We start from the raw sequence: 16332 nt of genomic DNA on the forward strand, positions 1-16332 counted from the left end.
AAATTGGCGATTGCCTATATATGCAAGTCACTCCTCTCTACCCAATTAGAGTTGTTCAAGAGGGAGACCGCTATTTTAGGGCCAATACAACTTGACACCAATGTTGTCACAGACTTACAAATACTATCAGGCACCTCACCCAACCCTTTAAGAGTCCTACCAAACCAGGGTTCATGGATTGGGTGTTTTTCTATTTACCCTGAAAGGATGAAAGACAAAGTAAATCATAGCTAGATTTGAACTCAGAGTGTACAGTTAACCTCTTCAACAAATTTCAATAACTAATAGGAGTCCTTATTTGTATGTGTGGTGGGGTATGTACATGTGTGTGTGTGCATGCATGTGTGTACAAGTGTCTGTCTCGTGTATGGGAGCAGTGTTCATAAGTGTGAACTCTTATTTTGCACATGTCAAGTGCTGAGCACTGGATGACCTATTCTGGGCTAAAGAACGGAATTCAGGATAGGTAGATGGAAACACTTGATGTAACAGTCATCGCTGGTTCCTTATATGGCTATTTGTGTAACAAATAAAGCTTAGCACAGTTTTGTGGCACAATTTACATTATGTTACCTGAGAGATTCTACTTGATTAAAGTTTTCTAGAATCTAGTTTATGATTCTTTTCAGGCTGTTTTTAGCCTAGGCAAGAATTGTACCATAACAGTGTAGACCTTGAATCTGTTTGGTAGAAGTAGAGTAGTAAATAACTCCTGTTAGCTAAGTAACAGGAAAAGCCAGCAATAAGAACAATTTAGAAGAATGCAATAAAAGATTTCTTTTGCTGAATGAATTTAAAACTTAGCCGCAATCACAAATGAGTGTAACATTTATCCTACTTTCACTGTTTTAGGTATCCATGTAGTCATGGACAGAGACCCTCTCAGCCCTCCTAGCCTTGACTCAATGGAACATAGAAGAGGATGTAACAACTGGAGGGAAGAAAAAGGACTGAAACAACAATCACCTGCTATTCGTTCTCAGCTAAGTAAACTGGACCTGTGCTTTGCTCAAGAACACAATAAGCTGTCTGGTCACAATCGAACCTACAGTTTTATATTTGTGAAGCCAACATCTGAATAATGTACTGTCATCTGTATGGAGAAAGATTATAAAAGAAATATGTAATGGAAAATTGCTTGTGACAAGAATGGTATAACAACAACTAAAGGACAACATGGTTTTGGTGGCCAAGTTAGTCTTCCTCAAGAGTCCACAAGTCAAGTAATTAACTCCAGTTTTAGAAATGTTAAGTAGGTGACAATCTGATACTGAACAAGTTGATAATATATTCTAGTTAAGTGCCCTACAAATAACCCCATGGTCAAGACACCCAAGTAACAACACTTCCATGTGGCACGCTTGAACAATTGTGAAGATATTTTCACATGAAACCACTGGTAGCCTTGTTGATCAACAAATAACTCGTGGCCGATGCCAGCGCCACCTCCACTGGCTTCCGTGCCGGTGGCACGTAAAATACACCAATCCGACCGTATGACAGGCACCCATGCCAACCCCATTGCTTGCGAAGACATGTTGGGGCAAGCGAAATCGAAATCGAATTGAACCAGCCAGGATCCCTGGTCTGGTGGTACATAAAAAGCACTATCCGACTCATGGCCGATGCCAGCACCCCCTCGTTTGGCTTCCGTGCAGGTGGCACATAAAATACACCAATCCGACCGTGGCCGTTGCCAGCCTCGCCTGGCACCTGTGCAGGTGGCACGTGAAAAGCACCCACTACACTCACGGAGTGGTTGGCGTTAGGAAGGGCATCCAGCTGTAGAAACACTGCCAGATCAGACTGGAGCCTGGTGCAGCCTTCTGGCTTCCCAGATCCCCGGTCGAACCGTCCAACCCATGCTAGCATGGAGAACGGACGTTAAACGATGATGATGATGATGATGATGATGAATGCTGTGTTGAGCAGTCATTCTCACTGTTCAATATTAGTGTATATATAAGCTAATATATAGAATAAATAATTGTCTTAGGCAAGACACAAGGTTGTCTTTCTAATAAATGGTAGATATAATTAACTGAGGCCACCTATAACACTCACTTATTCTATTATTGCCAGCAAATAGTGATCCAAGACAAACAGACACAAAACTAAATGTCACAAAAGAAAGCTTCTATGTAATCAATCAATTTGGTCCAATATAGCAACCAACTAACTCTACAACCAGTTTTCATGTCTAGAATGATGGACCATATTTTTGAAGCTTTAAGTATTAAGAGAGAAGGTTGGACAACTGTCGAACGGGAAAGGGTGTTTGATCTTGGAATTGCTTTAAAGTATTTAGCTGTGATATAAGGGCTACATGAGCAGAATTGACTATGCTACAACAACAACAATTTTAAATAGAATTACTGACTTCATCCTATCAACTTTAATTACTATACAGTGAAAATATTAATGGCTAACTATTTCAATTGGAATTATTATCTTACATACAGAATGTCTAAAATAAAACAGTAAAAGTTATTGAGAGAATTGACAAAGAATTTGGGACAGAATATTGTTAGAAGGTGAATGGATGGTTAGATTGTACAAGATGATAGATGAAAATACTAGCAGGGATAATGATAAGGAAGTTAAATTATATTTAGCTTAAATTTTTATTGCTTAACAATTCTTTTTACAAAAGTTACAAATGATGAGAGGTTAAAGTCTAATATCATTTCAAACCTTGGTGTGATAGTGAGGTTGAAATTTGGTATGTGAAATTCAATGTATTTGGTAAGCATTTAGAAGTTCTTAAAATTGGTTTGTCCCTGTAGTTGGACGGGAAAGGCATCGATAAATTAAACAGAACATCTTTTTTTTATTATTTAATTGAAGACAAATAGTACCATTAATCTTTCCACACTCTTCCAGACTGGTCAGGTAGATACAGTTCATGCTGAATTTGAACTTCTTTGCATCACTGTAAATCAAACAGGGGCAAAGGAGGAATTTCAAGGAGGCACAGTTCTGGGAAGAAAGAATTGGGTCACATTTATTATTATGTGGTCCTGAAGAAAGATATTTAGAAGTAAGGGCAAGAGGAGAGAAAGATACATTAGGTGGGTTTTGGCAACACTAAACATGAACCACATTGATACCAGAGGGACTACAACTGTCATGGGCACTGTCCCTTCTCTTCTTACCATTTTATGAGAACATGGAGAAGACCAAGAAGTTTTGAAATTATGATATAAGGGTAAATGGAGGAAAGAACATGTAAGTTGGCAACAAGTTGTTAGGTAGGGCAGTTTGCCAATCAGTTAAAGGATAATATTACAATCAAGTGTATGTGTATAATAGCTGCTCCATTGCCAGGTGTGTGAATGTAAATTATGCTCTGTAGAATATCAGCAAGTCTTCAAGACTGAAGTATTTTTTGGTTCAGATGAAGAAGTCTGGCTATTTTAGTTATATTAGAGTTCTGGTTGTCATAAAACTACCAGAGATTGTAAGAGATTTGTTCTGATGCCAAGGTACAATGTCAAGTCTGCACATAAGCTTTGAAAATTCTGAAGAATTTATTTAAAAAGACAAAAGTTCAATAAAAGACAAAATAATCAAGAAGTTAAGGAGTAAGCTTCCAGCTAATGCAGTCAGTATGTACCCCACTCATTGAATATTACATAGTACTGAATTACCAGATAAATATTGACAATTCATAACCGCACTGAATTTGTGCCAAGACAATTACATCTCACCGCCTTCGTTAAACATGCAATGAATAAAACTCTGAGTAGGTACAGCTTACTGCTGCAATGACCAGTTTTATTGTATAATTAATGAACATTTTATTAACTTCTAAAGTTGAGCTAAAATCCTTAAAAGGACTAGTTCATGGCAGATATATACATGCTTCAGTCCTGTTTCAATGAAATTTGTCCTCATTATTATATTCAAGTGCACTTAATATCAATGAATTCTATCACTGATGATTAACTATGTAGCTATGTAAGACATTGAACTTGCTCTCTTGTGCTTTTAACAAATGTACACAATTGACTTATATGTTGTGACTCTTAGTCAATTCCTGTGCATTTTAACGCAACAATTATATTGTGTCTAAAAATGGACTTTGTTTAGCTATAACCTTGTGTCTAGCAAAGAAATTTTCAAATAGAAACAGACGTTTTTCCACTTGTTTTTAAAAACTCAGAGCTGTAATCTTCATTTTATATCTACTTAGCTCTCTAGCATTCAGGTTAATCTGACAAATCTAAAAAATATTATTCACATTATTATTTTATAGATTCAAAACTTTGATTAAATGTTTGTTTATTTTTAGAATGACATTGTAGTATATGCATGAGAGGCCAGATCTGTTTGGTTTGAACAAGGTATTTGGGCCTGCTATTATGGTTGGTTTAAAGTAGAATAAATTGTTGAAAGTTTCACTTCATTTTCAAGCGTCAACTGATGTAAGTGAGCTTCAGATGCAAAAAGATGAAATTCTTTATGGATGGAAAGCTTTTAATCCCATATCTACTCAATTGGTATTGGATCTGGGGCTAAACAACTACTTCCATTTACCTGCATCTCACCCAACATATAATTACTCCATTAAATTCATTTCTCTACTGTAAGTAGTAGGAACACTATTAAATTGATGGGTGTTCTGCTGATATTTACATGCAGTTATTATTACTCTGTGCCAAACTTTCAAAGGATAGGAGTCTCATAGTAGACTGACTGGCAACAATGATGACATATACAACCACATTACAATAGATCATATCTGATCATCTTTTTCTGTTATTCTTTTACCAGTTTCAGACACCAGATTGCAGCCATGCTGGAGCACTACTCCTTCATGGGATTTACTTGGCCATATCAAACCCACTACTTATTTGATTTATCAATGTGCTTAAGTTGTCTTTTTGACACAACACCAGTTTTTTTTTTATTTTAAGTGGCAATGATGTATCAAACACATTTTTATCTTTTATCTTTTGCTTCAGTCATTTAGACTGTGGCCATTCTGGGGTACCACCTTGAAGAATTTTAGTAGAATAAATCAATCCCAGTACTTACTCTTTTTTAAGCTTGGTACTTATTCTATTGGTCTCCTCTGCCAAGCTGCTAAATTACAAGGATGTAAACACGCCAATATCAGTTGTCAAGCAGTGATGGGAGACAAACAAACACAAATGCACAAACACACACACACACACACACAAACGACATGCCACTTTCAGTTTCTGTCTACCAAAACCACTCATAAGGTTTTGATCAGCCCAAGGCTAAAGCAGAAGACACTTGCCCAAGGTACCATGCAGTGAAACTGAACCCCAGAAGCATGTTTCAGAAGCAAACTTCTTACCACACAATCACACCTGCACCTATGAGCATAAACTCACACAAATTTATACATACACATATATTTGCATGTGTGTGTGTGTGTGTGTGTTATATTTTTGGGATGGTCATTTTTGTTTTTCTTTTGCCAAATAAACATAGGCACTATATACTTGTTCTTCCATTCTTCACTTCCACTTTATTATTGTCCTTTGTCTGAAATATTTCATCATTCATCGTGTGACCCCTTCAGTCCATTCTGTCTTTGGTCTTTCTGTTCATTAATGTTATTATACGTTAGCTGTTAAATCTCGATATCTGAGCATTTCCTCATGTCCAAGTGGTAGAAAGTTTAATTCTTTTGTCTTTGTGTAGAGTCTTTATGAGCTTTCCACAAGGCTGTGGCTTTCGTGGATACGAAATCTTTGGTAACTCTATGACCAGAATTTAACTTTTTCTTTTAATAATTACTGCTCTATTCTTCAGACTGTGCTTCTTTTCTCATATGTTTTGTTGACTATATATATATATATATATAATATATATATATATAATATATATATATATATATATATATATATATATATATAATATATATATATATACACATACATACATATACATCATTAAACAATGATGATTAGGATTATACATATATACACACCTGGCATAAGGCCATCTCCGTCTCTACTACACTCCGACTCAGTCAAAGGGGTTCTTTCTGCAAAGTGGTTAGCATTAAAGAAGTGCATCATTTCTTAGCCAAATGTCTTCTGCTTCACAACTAGGGACTATATAGTGACAAATCAAACTTCTTAACCACATAACTAGTGTTATAGTCTGTAGTGCTAAGCTTGAAAACTGCCATGGGTCTGGAGAAGGCAGCATGACAACCACTCAGGTCAATATTCCCAGGAATCACTCCAAGAAAACAAAAGCCTTGAGCGGGGTTTTTTTCAGTCATTAGACTGTGGCCATGCTAGGACACCACCTTGCGGAGTTTAACAAATCAACCCAGTCCCTACTTTTTAAGCTTGGTACCTATTTCATCGATTTCTTTTGCTGAACTGTTAAGTTATGGGGATGTAAACACACCAGCACCTGTTGGCAAGCAGTGAGGAGTAAGACAAACATACACATAGACATAGATATACATACAAAGGGCTTCTTTCAGTTTCCATCAACCAAATCCACTCACAAGGCTTTGGTTGTCTTGAGGCTATAGCAGAAGACACTTGCCCAAGGTGCCATGCAGTGGGACTGAACCTGGAACCATGCGATTGGGAAGCAAACTTCTTACCAGACAGCCAGATTTGTTTTGTTTTCGGTGATTCCTGGAAATCTATTTCCAATAAATTATTGTAAATATCTAAAAGAAAGTTTACATGGACAGATTTACATATGGACTCCTCTTCCTCCTCCTCATCATTTTAAGTTTGCCTTTTCTTTCCTGGTTCTTCTCCAGCACGTCTCACTGCTTGCTGCCTCATTGTCATCTCTCTCACAAGAATCAGTCTCCTGAGATCACTAGCATAGCTAGGGGAGGGGGCAGTAGGGGGGGGTGATCCACCCTGGGCAGCACTTTTGGGTCTGCTGTAGGCAATATGTGTTTTTTGAGGAGTCTGGAGGTGGCAAACAGAAGGGCTGCCACAGACAGCACACACTCTAGCTATATTAGTGCCTGAAATCAATCCTCACCATTTCTTTCCATGTCCTTTCTGGACTACCTTAAACTGAAAGGCTCCTTTCATTCAGATCCCTTGGCACTTCTTCCCCACCTCTCTCATCCTTCATGTGTACCAAATGCCCATACCACTACAGTCTTCTCCATGTACACTACATCTGATTCCAATTAGAACCAGTTCTTCTCTCAACTCATTTGTATTATGTCTATCATGGATGCTAACATTATGTGTGTTCAGTGGGTTATACTTGCTTTTTTCCTTTCTAACTTTCACACTGAATACCCAAGCTTCATACACACTGTATACAGTATACACAGCCTACATCATACACCTGGACACAGAAGCTCTGTCTTGCCAACAGAGCCGATAGTTCCAGAATGTCTTCTACTCTATTCTTATTCTGACTACTGTACTTTTGAAACACCACCCCCTTCTTCCACTGTTGGTTAGGTCACCTAGGTAACAGAAGCTATCACCTACTTTAGAGTACCTTCCAGATATTTGAAAGAATTCATTTCGGTATGGTGATGAAGGAATGTGACATTGATACAAAATGCTCAACTAGTCTATAACTATACCGTTCTCTATCCATATGGTTATTTAATGTGCTAGAAATAGCAGTCAAATCTCCTGAACATTAAGCAGTACTGTCTTTGCAAAAAAAGTAATAAAAGGGCAGCTACATTGGATATTAAGTGTGAAAACAAAAGATGAGATGAGATAATGATACGTTTGTTCAGTTAATACTGATCTGGGGTAAACAACAACAATATATTCCTAACTGGTGGCACTTTCTAGCATTAAAAACAAAAAGCTCTTGTGGTTTTTTTTCATTCCTAGAGAGTCTGAATGGGAAGTCTAGAAAAGAACTAACATGTTATTGAGGGTAAAGAGAGTTAAGGGAATCCAAAGACCAAATTTTCAATGACATAACACACCAAATAATAATATATTTATGATTAGATATGGGTGTTTACCAAAATATATTGGTAATACATATATATATTCTGAGCCTTGCTATCATTTTTAGAATGGAGGGAGGAGACTAAGATACCAAAATGTAAAAGTAGTTTATGACAAGTGTCTCATTCTGCAATCACTTCAATCACAACACGGTATAATGTCACAAGCAATCACAGAAATAAGACAAACACCAACTGACACAGAGATTTCACAGAAACACCTGCAGATCACATTGCTGTGTCACAACGATTAAACAGCAAGCTGGAGTGACAAAATGTTACATACGGTGTGCTGACACACTCCATCCATCAAACATGTGACATAATCCATCCATTAGACATATGGTGACACTATCCATTCATCAAACATGGTGTGTTGTTACCATCGTAAACCTTAGACATTGCATGGGAATGGACAACTATTATGTTGCCACACACATTTTCTCAGACTTGATGTGGTACCACAAACTACCATTAAAACGTCAGCAGTCAATGTGAATATTTACAAAGATTATTATGGATGTTTTCTTCTAAACTACAGGATTTTGATATTTCGTATCTTGTTGGTAACAACTTAGAGTAGCAACATCACAATCATTATTAATACTAGCAAGGCTACCCCCAACAAGAAACAACAGCAACACTACCAAAAATGACACTAGCTCGGCCTGCTAGAAATAAGTCTCACTTTTTTTTAAAACTCATATCATACTGTCTTAAAAAGGACACATTAATGTAGGGCGAGACCTACAGTACTCCCTCACCGTATCGCGGGTGTGGGGGTGGAACGTAAAGCCCGCGATAGTCGAGGGATAACAGTACAAAAAGAACGACTGAAATATCCTTGATCAAAGGTCTGCTTGGTTTTGGCAGACGAGGCAAAACAACAACAGAATCGACATCATCTTCACACCAACACAATCACTACCACTATGACAATCAACAACAGCATCACTACCAACAGCAACATCACCAACAATACTAACAGCATCACAACCACACCACCACCACCAACAACTTACACTACTATCACAAGAGAAATTTCAAGTTGAATTGTTGCCGTTTGAGATAAGGGAATATGTTGAGAGGGAAATTGTAATTTAGAAGACTTAGAAATTGTGATAAAAACAATTTGAAGCAGGAGAATGTGTTTTTTACTGAAATTATTTTTTAGACAAATTTTCTGAAGATAGATGAAGCAAGAAAGAAAAAAAATGTATAATGGAAAAATAGGAAAGAAACTACTTAAATTTATCAGTAAAATCAAATCCATAGGAAAATTAAATCGATATTTTGTATTCGTTGTGAGGTTTCCATTTTAATAGGATTTAAGTAGAGAAAGAGAGAAAGAAAAGGAGCATTTGTGAGGGGAAATAGTGGAAACGAAAGGAAGAGAGGTCTTTTATAAGATGAATGAATAACTAGAATATCAGTCAAGTGTGGGTGTGGTGGTTGTGTTGATGACTTCCTGCTGATGTGACAACAAGAAAAGAAACATGAGCAGGCAAAACAAAGGCAAATATGAGGGAGTCTTTGAGGCACAACAACTACCACCACCACTACTACTACTAGCCTTAACAATACCAAATGTCAGTCACAGTAAATAGCTGCTGCGAGATTTCCCCAGTCCCTCATCTAACAACTTTACTTTCCACCAATATTGGACTCCCCGTCCATTAAAACAGTCTTCTTCAACATAACAAGGTAGCCGCCGCCTCTATCTCTTCCAGTCTCTCCACTCGTGTCAGTCACTACCACACACACACATCTACAATGTGTAAGCACACATACTTTGAAAAGCTATTTAAAACAGGCCAACGAACAAAACACGTACATGAATGAACCCCCCTTCTTCCTTTGTAGTCGTCCCCACATTTTTTTTTATTACATTTTAGAAGATGAAACCCCTTTAGTTATGTCGATAAGACTTGGCAAGAATACGAAAAATACTTGTGATACAGAAGACAAACGAAGAGAAATCTAAAGCTGTTATATTTGAAACAATTAGTCATAACATTTAGTGAAATGGACGGAATAGAAACTGGTCCCAAAATACGAGCGGCTTGCATCGACCCTCCGAACATGTAGTGAGCGAAATGTCCATAATTGGTACTACTTTAATTCTACTTCATCTTTATATTCTGAAGTGGGGGCGGGGGCTTCAAAGACGGAGGAAGACTTCAGTAAATAATACTCAATGAAATGACTGTATAATGGTAACTATAGCAGTGACATCAGTATGTATGTGTGTGTATCTCCATGTACGTAAATATATACATGAGTACATATACACGTATGTCTATATATATATATATATATATATAACCCATGCCAGCATGGGCAACGAATGTTAAATGATGATGGTGGTGGTGTGTGTTTATGTGAATATATATATATATATAGGTATGTCTATATATAAATATGCATGTGTGCAATACTGTATACTAACTTTTCAGAGATGACTTAAATATGGGACTTAAATAATACGACAGTTTTCAAATGTAGTCTCTCAATTCATTGAGGGCCAGATGCCCTTCCTGTCACCAACCCTTACCTTTTTCCAAACAAGATAATATTTCCCTATGGGCAGATATGTTTTTCACAGAAGACTGGAAACAACAGCGCTTGTATGACAGCAATGCTATTTACAACCATCACATGATGCCAAGACAAGGGTCTATACAAAAACATGTACATATCGTTATTGTCATTTTAAGATCCACTTTCCCATGTTTGCATGGGTCAGATGGAGTTTTTTTTTTAAAGGCAAACTTTTGACAGGCAGATGCCCTTCTTGTTCAACCCTCATCTGTTTTCAAACAACATAATATTTTCCCATGACCAAACAGGTTCCCTCAAAATTGGAAATGAATGACATAGCCTATGTATGTGACAGTGACAATCATTTCACAACTATCATGTGATGGGAAGACAAGGAAACAAACACACACACACACACATATAAAACAGGCTTCTTTCAGCTTCCATCCACCAAATCTACTCACAAGTCTTTGATCAGACCAGGAGTATAGTAGGAGACACCTTCTTAAGGTGCCACACAGCAGAACTGAACCTGGAACTATGTGGTTGGGAAGCAATGTGCTTACCACACAGTCACACCTGCAACTATAAATATATATTGGTGTCAAAGTTTGGCACAAGGTCAGCAATATCAAAGTAGGCAGTAAGTTGGTTGCACCAACCCCAGTATTCAACTGGTACTTATTTTATCAACTCCAAAAGGATGAAAGGCAGAATTTGAACTTAAACTGTTAAGACAAACGAAATGCAGATAAGCACATGTCCAGTGCACTAACAATTCTGCCAAACTCCTTTCAGTCACTAACCACCAAATCCACTGAGAAGTGTTTGGTCAGCCTGGGGCTCAAGCAGAAGACACTTACCCAACATGCTGTCCAGTGGGATTGAATCTGAAACAACATGGTTTACAAGGGACCTTCTTAGCCACACTTTCACACCTATACAATATAATTATTTCTTGTAATTTCTAACTGAAGGGATGAGCTCCAGACAGGGCTTGCCAGGAAATTAACCAAAACAAAATTAGGGTTAGCTTCTCAATAAAAGAAAACATTGCTTTACGAGTAACCCCATGAAATGATGTAGGGGAAGGGATAACTCATTATAGTAGCACCATAAAAGGTAGGGCTGACTCGTTATAAAAAAAACCATAAAGGGGCGGGGGTTAACATAGTAACTTAGTTTTCTGTGACTAATATCTAAGACTACAACACTATTTTGCTCTTTTGTTTACAAAACCATTGAACTTGATAATCACAAAGACAGGAATGTAGCCTCTGCTTTCAGCTTGGTCATATAATGACTTGAGGCCTACTAGGCTGTTCTGATACAGTAGAAGGGCTCAATCTTGTTTCATGTGGTGGAGTATAAACAATTTTTTATTTCACATTGGAAATTGCAACCCAGAGTAAAAAAGTCCACTGTGAATAATCACTGTTGATCCCGAGAGTTCTCCTCAAAAAACAATTGTTTATACATATTGCTAAGGTTAAGCCTTTTAAACTTTTCCTCTATTCAAGGTTGCCTAGCAGATCTTCAGATTTTGAAAGTGGACATTTGTCACAGGTGACCGATTTGTTGACAGTTTCCTTAAAGTCTTCACAGATTCTTATAGTTACAACATTCTCTACAACTGGAACTTTTAGAGAAATCCATTCTGAGAAATTTACAAGCTGATAAATACCTTCTTACAGTAATTTGTCAAGTTCAACTGAAATCCCTTCTTTCAGAGCATATGGAGGAACAGGGGTAGGTTTGAGAAACTATTGTAGAGTTTTGGAGTTGAGCTTGATGTGAAGTTTGATACCTATAGCTGTACCTTTACTGAACACCTCACCATACTTATTTTAGAACAGACAGCTTTTGTTGCAGGACTATACCAAGAATTGCCCAGGCAACATTCTGAATAGTTTCTCCCAATTCAGTCAGAGGTGTCACAGCCAATTTCAATCCAGCAGAGTTGACCATTCACAGCAGTCAGCATAAATGCTAAGTCCTTTTTCTAACCTCCATATGTACTAGCTACCTTAATAGTTTCTAGTTGAGTGATAGTCTCAGTAGTAGAAGTACTTTGGCAGTAGTTGGAAGAATTTGTAATTGTCTGTCAGTACTTTGTAGTTGAGTGAGGGTAGTTTCACTAATTACTGACAAAGATGTTTCGTTATCAACTTCCATTGCTGTACTTGAGAAAACCCATCCACCAAAACAGAATTGAGATTCTAAAATCAAGGTACCACATAAAAAGCACTGGTGCCACTTAAAAAGCACCTATAATGGTGCCACATAAAAAGTACCCAATATACTTTGTGGAGTGGTTGGTGTTAGGAAGAGCATCCAGCAGTAGAAACCAAGCCAAAACAGACTATGGCACTTGGTGTGACCTTACCGGTAACTGTGAAGCCATCCAATCCATGTCAGCAAGGAAAACAGACATTAAATTATGATGATGATGATTCATACCTCTCTGTGAAGAAGTTAGCAAGTAGCCCTATGAAGTTATGAGGTTCCTTTAGATATGTTAAGTACAAGGGGCTACCTTTCCAGTGCTCATGCCATCCAATACACTTTGTAATGTGTGAGGTTATGAGACATTTTTAGTTTTATCAAAGACATGACACCTTCTTGGTGTAGGCACTATAAAAACGGCATGCAGTACACTTTGCAAAGTGGTTGATATTAGAAAGGGCATCCAACCATAAAAACCAGGCTGAAAGTAAACACAAGTAAGGTGCAATCCTTCAAACCTTTAAAGTGAGCAGTACCCCCACCTACCCACCTGAATATGTGCTGACCCTGAGCAGTCCAAACCCAGCAAGGAAAATTGATGTAACATGATGATCACACACACACACATGTATTTGGTTTGCAAGATTTATTGGCATAATCACCCTCTTGGAAACAGGGGGGGGTGGCAGGAAGGGCACCTGGCTGTAGAAAACTTATCACACAAATAGTGCTGCATACATGTATATACATATATATATATATATATATATATATATATATACATATACATACATATATATGCCAGTATAGGGGAAATTATTCTGTTTTCTAAGTATTCTTTTCTTTGATCCTGCAATTAAGGTTAAACTCTTGTTATTAAGATTAAACAAATTTGTTGCCATGTGGGCAGAACCATGCCTGACACAGTCTCTTCGTAATGCCAGAATGGACTATTTATTTTAATTTCACGGAGGTACAAACTTTCTCAAATATGTTTCAAATCAGAAGGTATCAAGTATCATTATTTTTTTTTATAAGTAATTACTTTAAGATGAGGGGGAAAAAAACTGGGCACCAAATAAAAAGAAAATGTTGGAAAACAATTCTTTTCTTTACTCAATTTACTAAAAGTTAAGAATAACTGCAATTGTTAAGTGATGTGACATCGAGAAGACTGGATGTTCATTAAACACAGACTCTGAAACTGACAGTAAAGGTTTTCCTGAATATAGTTAAAAGAGGAATGAAAACTAGACACAATGCAGGAGTAATGAAGTACAATGTTGTACTAAGAAAGTGGGAGAACTGCAGGAAAAAATAGCAGTGATTGCAATTATTCAACAAAGCTCATAAATTAGTGTTACTTATTGATTTATTTTAATTAGACACACATCCAATCTGTGCGTGTGTGTGCGTGTGTAGTGGGGAGGGGTGACATGTAAGTCGATTGAATCAATTCCATCATAATAACAGCAAACATTTTATCGACTCCAAATAGTTGGGAAAAACAAAGTTGATCCCAGAGAAACTCAAAACACAATGCCACATATCAAAAATTATTCAGAGTGGCACTCTAACATTACTAATTACAATTCCTTAATTGTTTTAATTATTAATTATAGATTTTAGCTTTAAAATATGTAAAAAGAATAACACTGTGATTATCTTTCTGTATTTTTAAATAAATACAAATGTGAATATGGAAGCTGAAAGGTTCTCAAGGGGAGAGTTTCACCATCACTTTAAAAATATGAGTACGTGAAAATAGGAGTACCCCCACCCACATTATAAATGGGAGTGCTCCTCAAATCAGTAAAATTAGCAACCCACCTGAGAACACTCCTATTTTAAAGGAATCTAAATTAAAACCTTCCATCAACACTTTATTCATATTCCAAATCCAGTTTGATTATCTAAGTTATCTTACTAAATTCTTCATTATTTTTAAAATGAATTGAAACAATGGCACTGTTTCCAACAGCAATTATTCGATTAGTTTAAGAAACTAGGTTTTTCATACATTTCGGAAACATTTTTTCACGCTCAGAGTTGCTGAAGCATGGAATAAACTGCCTGCGTCAGTTGTTGACTGCCATGACAAAGCATCTTTTAAGGCCCTCATGCTTTCTAAAATCCGCCGAAACTACACCTGATTATATATACACTTTAGATGAGTTGTAGTGCACCTGAGCACTGTACACAATTATTATTATTATTATTATTATAATGTTAAGATGAGGTACAGTTAGAATGATTTTTTCTGGTAATTATATAGTAATTAGAATCATTTGTGCATTTACTGCTGTTAACATCACTTGATGCCTGCCATAAATTAAAATTTAAAGTTAGGAAGTCAACCATAGACAAAGTTACATTTTTGGTCCATGTTTTTGGAATCTTACTCCGATGATGAGACAAGGCTTATGAAATGATATTAGCTTTATATTCTATATCATATGAACATGTGTACACAGAGATAAAACGGTTTTGTTTAAATAAGTTTTGCTCTTCCAATCATAAATCAAAGACTAAGTAAAAAACAACAAATGAAATTTATTCTATCCCCCCCCCCCCGCAACAAACCTAAAACAATTCTTTTAGTTATTCTTGTGTTTTTGCTTTTTCACAAAGAGAACAACATAGAATATATTTATAATTGCTGTCTCTCCTTATGGAGTACTGGATTGATTCAGTCATCTATTTTGTGGCCTTGTACCAGAGACAAGAAATGGCAGAAGGTTTAAATTTTATGAATATAAGCAAGAATCCTTATTGGTGAGCCATAAAACATACAATTATGCTCCATGTTGTAGCTAAATGTGTTGTGAAAATAAAATTATAAAGAATTTCATAAATAACAACTGAAATTCTAATTTTGACAACAGAATTTCATTTAGTGAATAACTTAACTTCTTTACCTTATTTATATTTATTGGTTAAAGTACAGAAATATCATTTTTAATACTTTATGCATAAAATACATCAAAATATTTTTATTTGTTCTACAAGCGCAGGCGTGACTGTGTGGTAAGAAGCATGCTTCCCAACTACATAGTTCCGGGTTCAGTCCCACTGCGTGGCACCTAGGGCAAGTGTCTTCTACTATAATCTTGGGCTGACCAAAACCTTGTGAGTGAATTTGGTAGAAGGAAACTGGAAGAAACCCGTTGTATGTGTGTGTGTGTCTCTCTCTCTCTCTGTGTTTGTCCAACAGGTGTTGGCATGTTTAAGTACTCATAACTTAGTGGTTTGGCAAAAGAGACCGATGGAATAAGTATCAGACTTAGTAAAAACATTTAATACTAGGGTCAATTCATTCGACTAAAAATTCTTCAAGGCGGTGCCCCAGCATGGCCACAGTCTAATGACTGGAACAAGTAAAAGATAAAGGATAAAAAGTTTAAAATAAAGAAAAAAAAGAGAGGGTGAGAGGATTTCATGAAGCCCAGGTCAAGATGATTTAGTTGAGTGCTCCACAGTTCCTTTATTTCTTATACACAATGACTACCCCTGGGGTCCATGAAATAAGTACCAGTTGAGCACTTGGGGGGGGGGTCAATGTAACTCCCCACCTCCGAAAAAAGACTTCAGCCCTTGTACCTTTAGTAGAAAAG

General features: G+C 36.8%; 1 protein-coding gene across 7 annotated transcripts in view; it reads right to left on the reverse strand.

The window, feature by feature from the left end:
• LOC118762189 (FK506-binding protein 5-like) overlaps window positions 1–16332 on the reverse strand; it is a 139432-nt gene that overhangs the window by 116439 nt on the left and 6661 nt on the right. The window contains exon 2 of one of the 7 annotated variants that reach the window (XM_036500716.1): window positions 967–1093. The exons of the other annotated variants lie outside the window; for them this stretch is intronic. The gene's annotated coding sequence lies outside the window, so the exon portion shown is untranslated. The remainder of the gene's footprint in view (window positions 1–966; window positions 1094–16332) is intronic. 7 annotated transcript variants of the gene reach the window in all.

Source organism: Octopus sinensis, linkage group LG2, assembly GCF_006345805.1.
Source record: "Octopus sinensis linkage group LG2, ASM634580v1, whole genome shotgun sequence".
Classification (NCBI taxonomy): domain Eukaryota; kingdom Metazoa; phylum Mollusca; class Cephalopoda; order Octopoda; family Octopodidae; genus Octopus; species Octopus sinensis.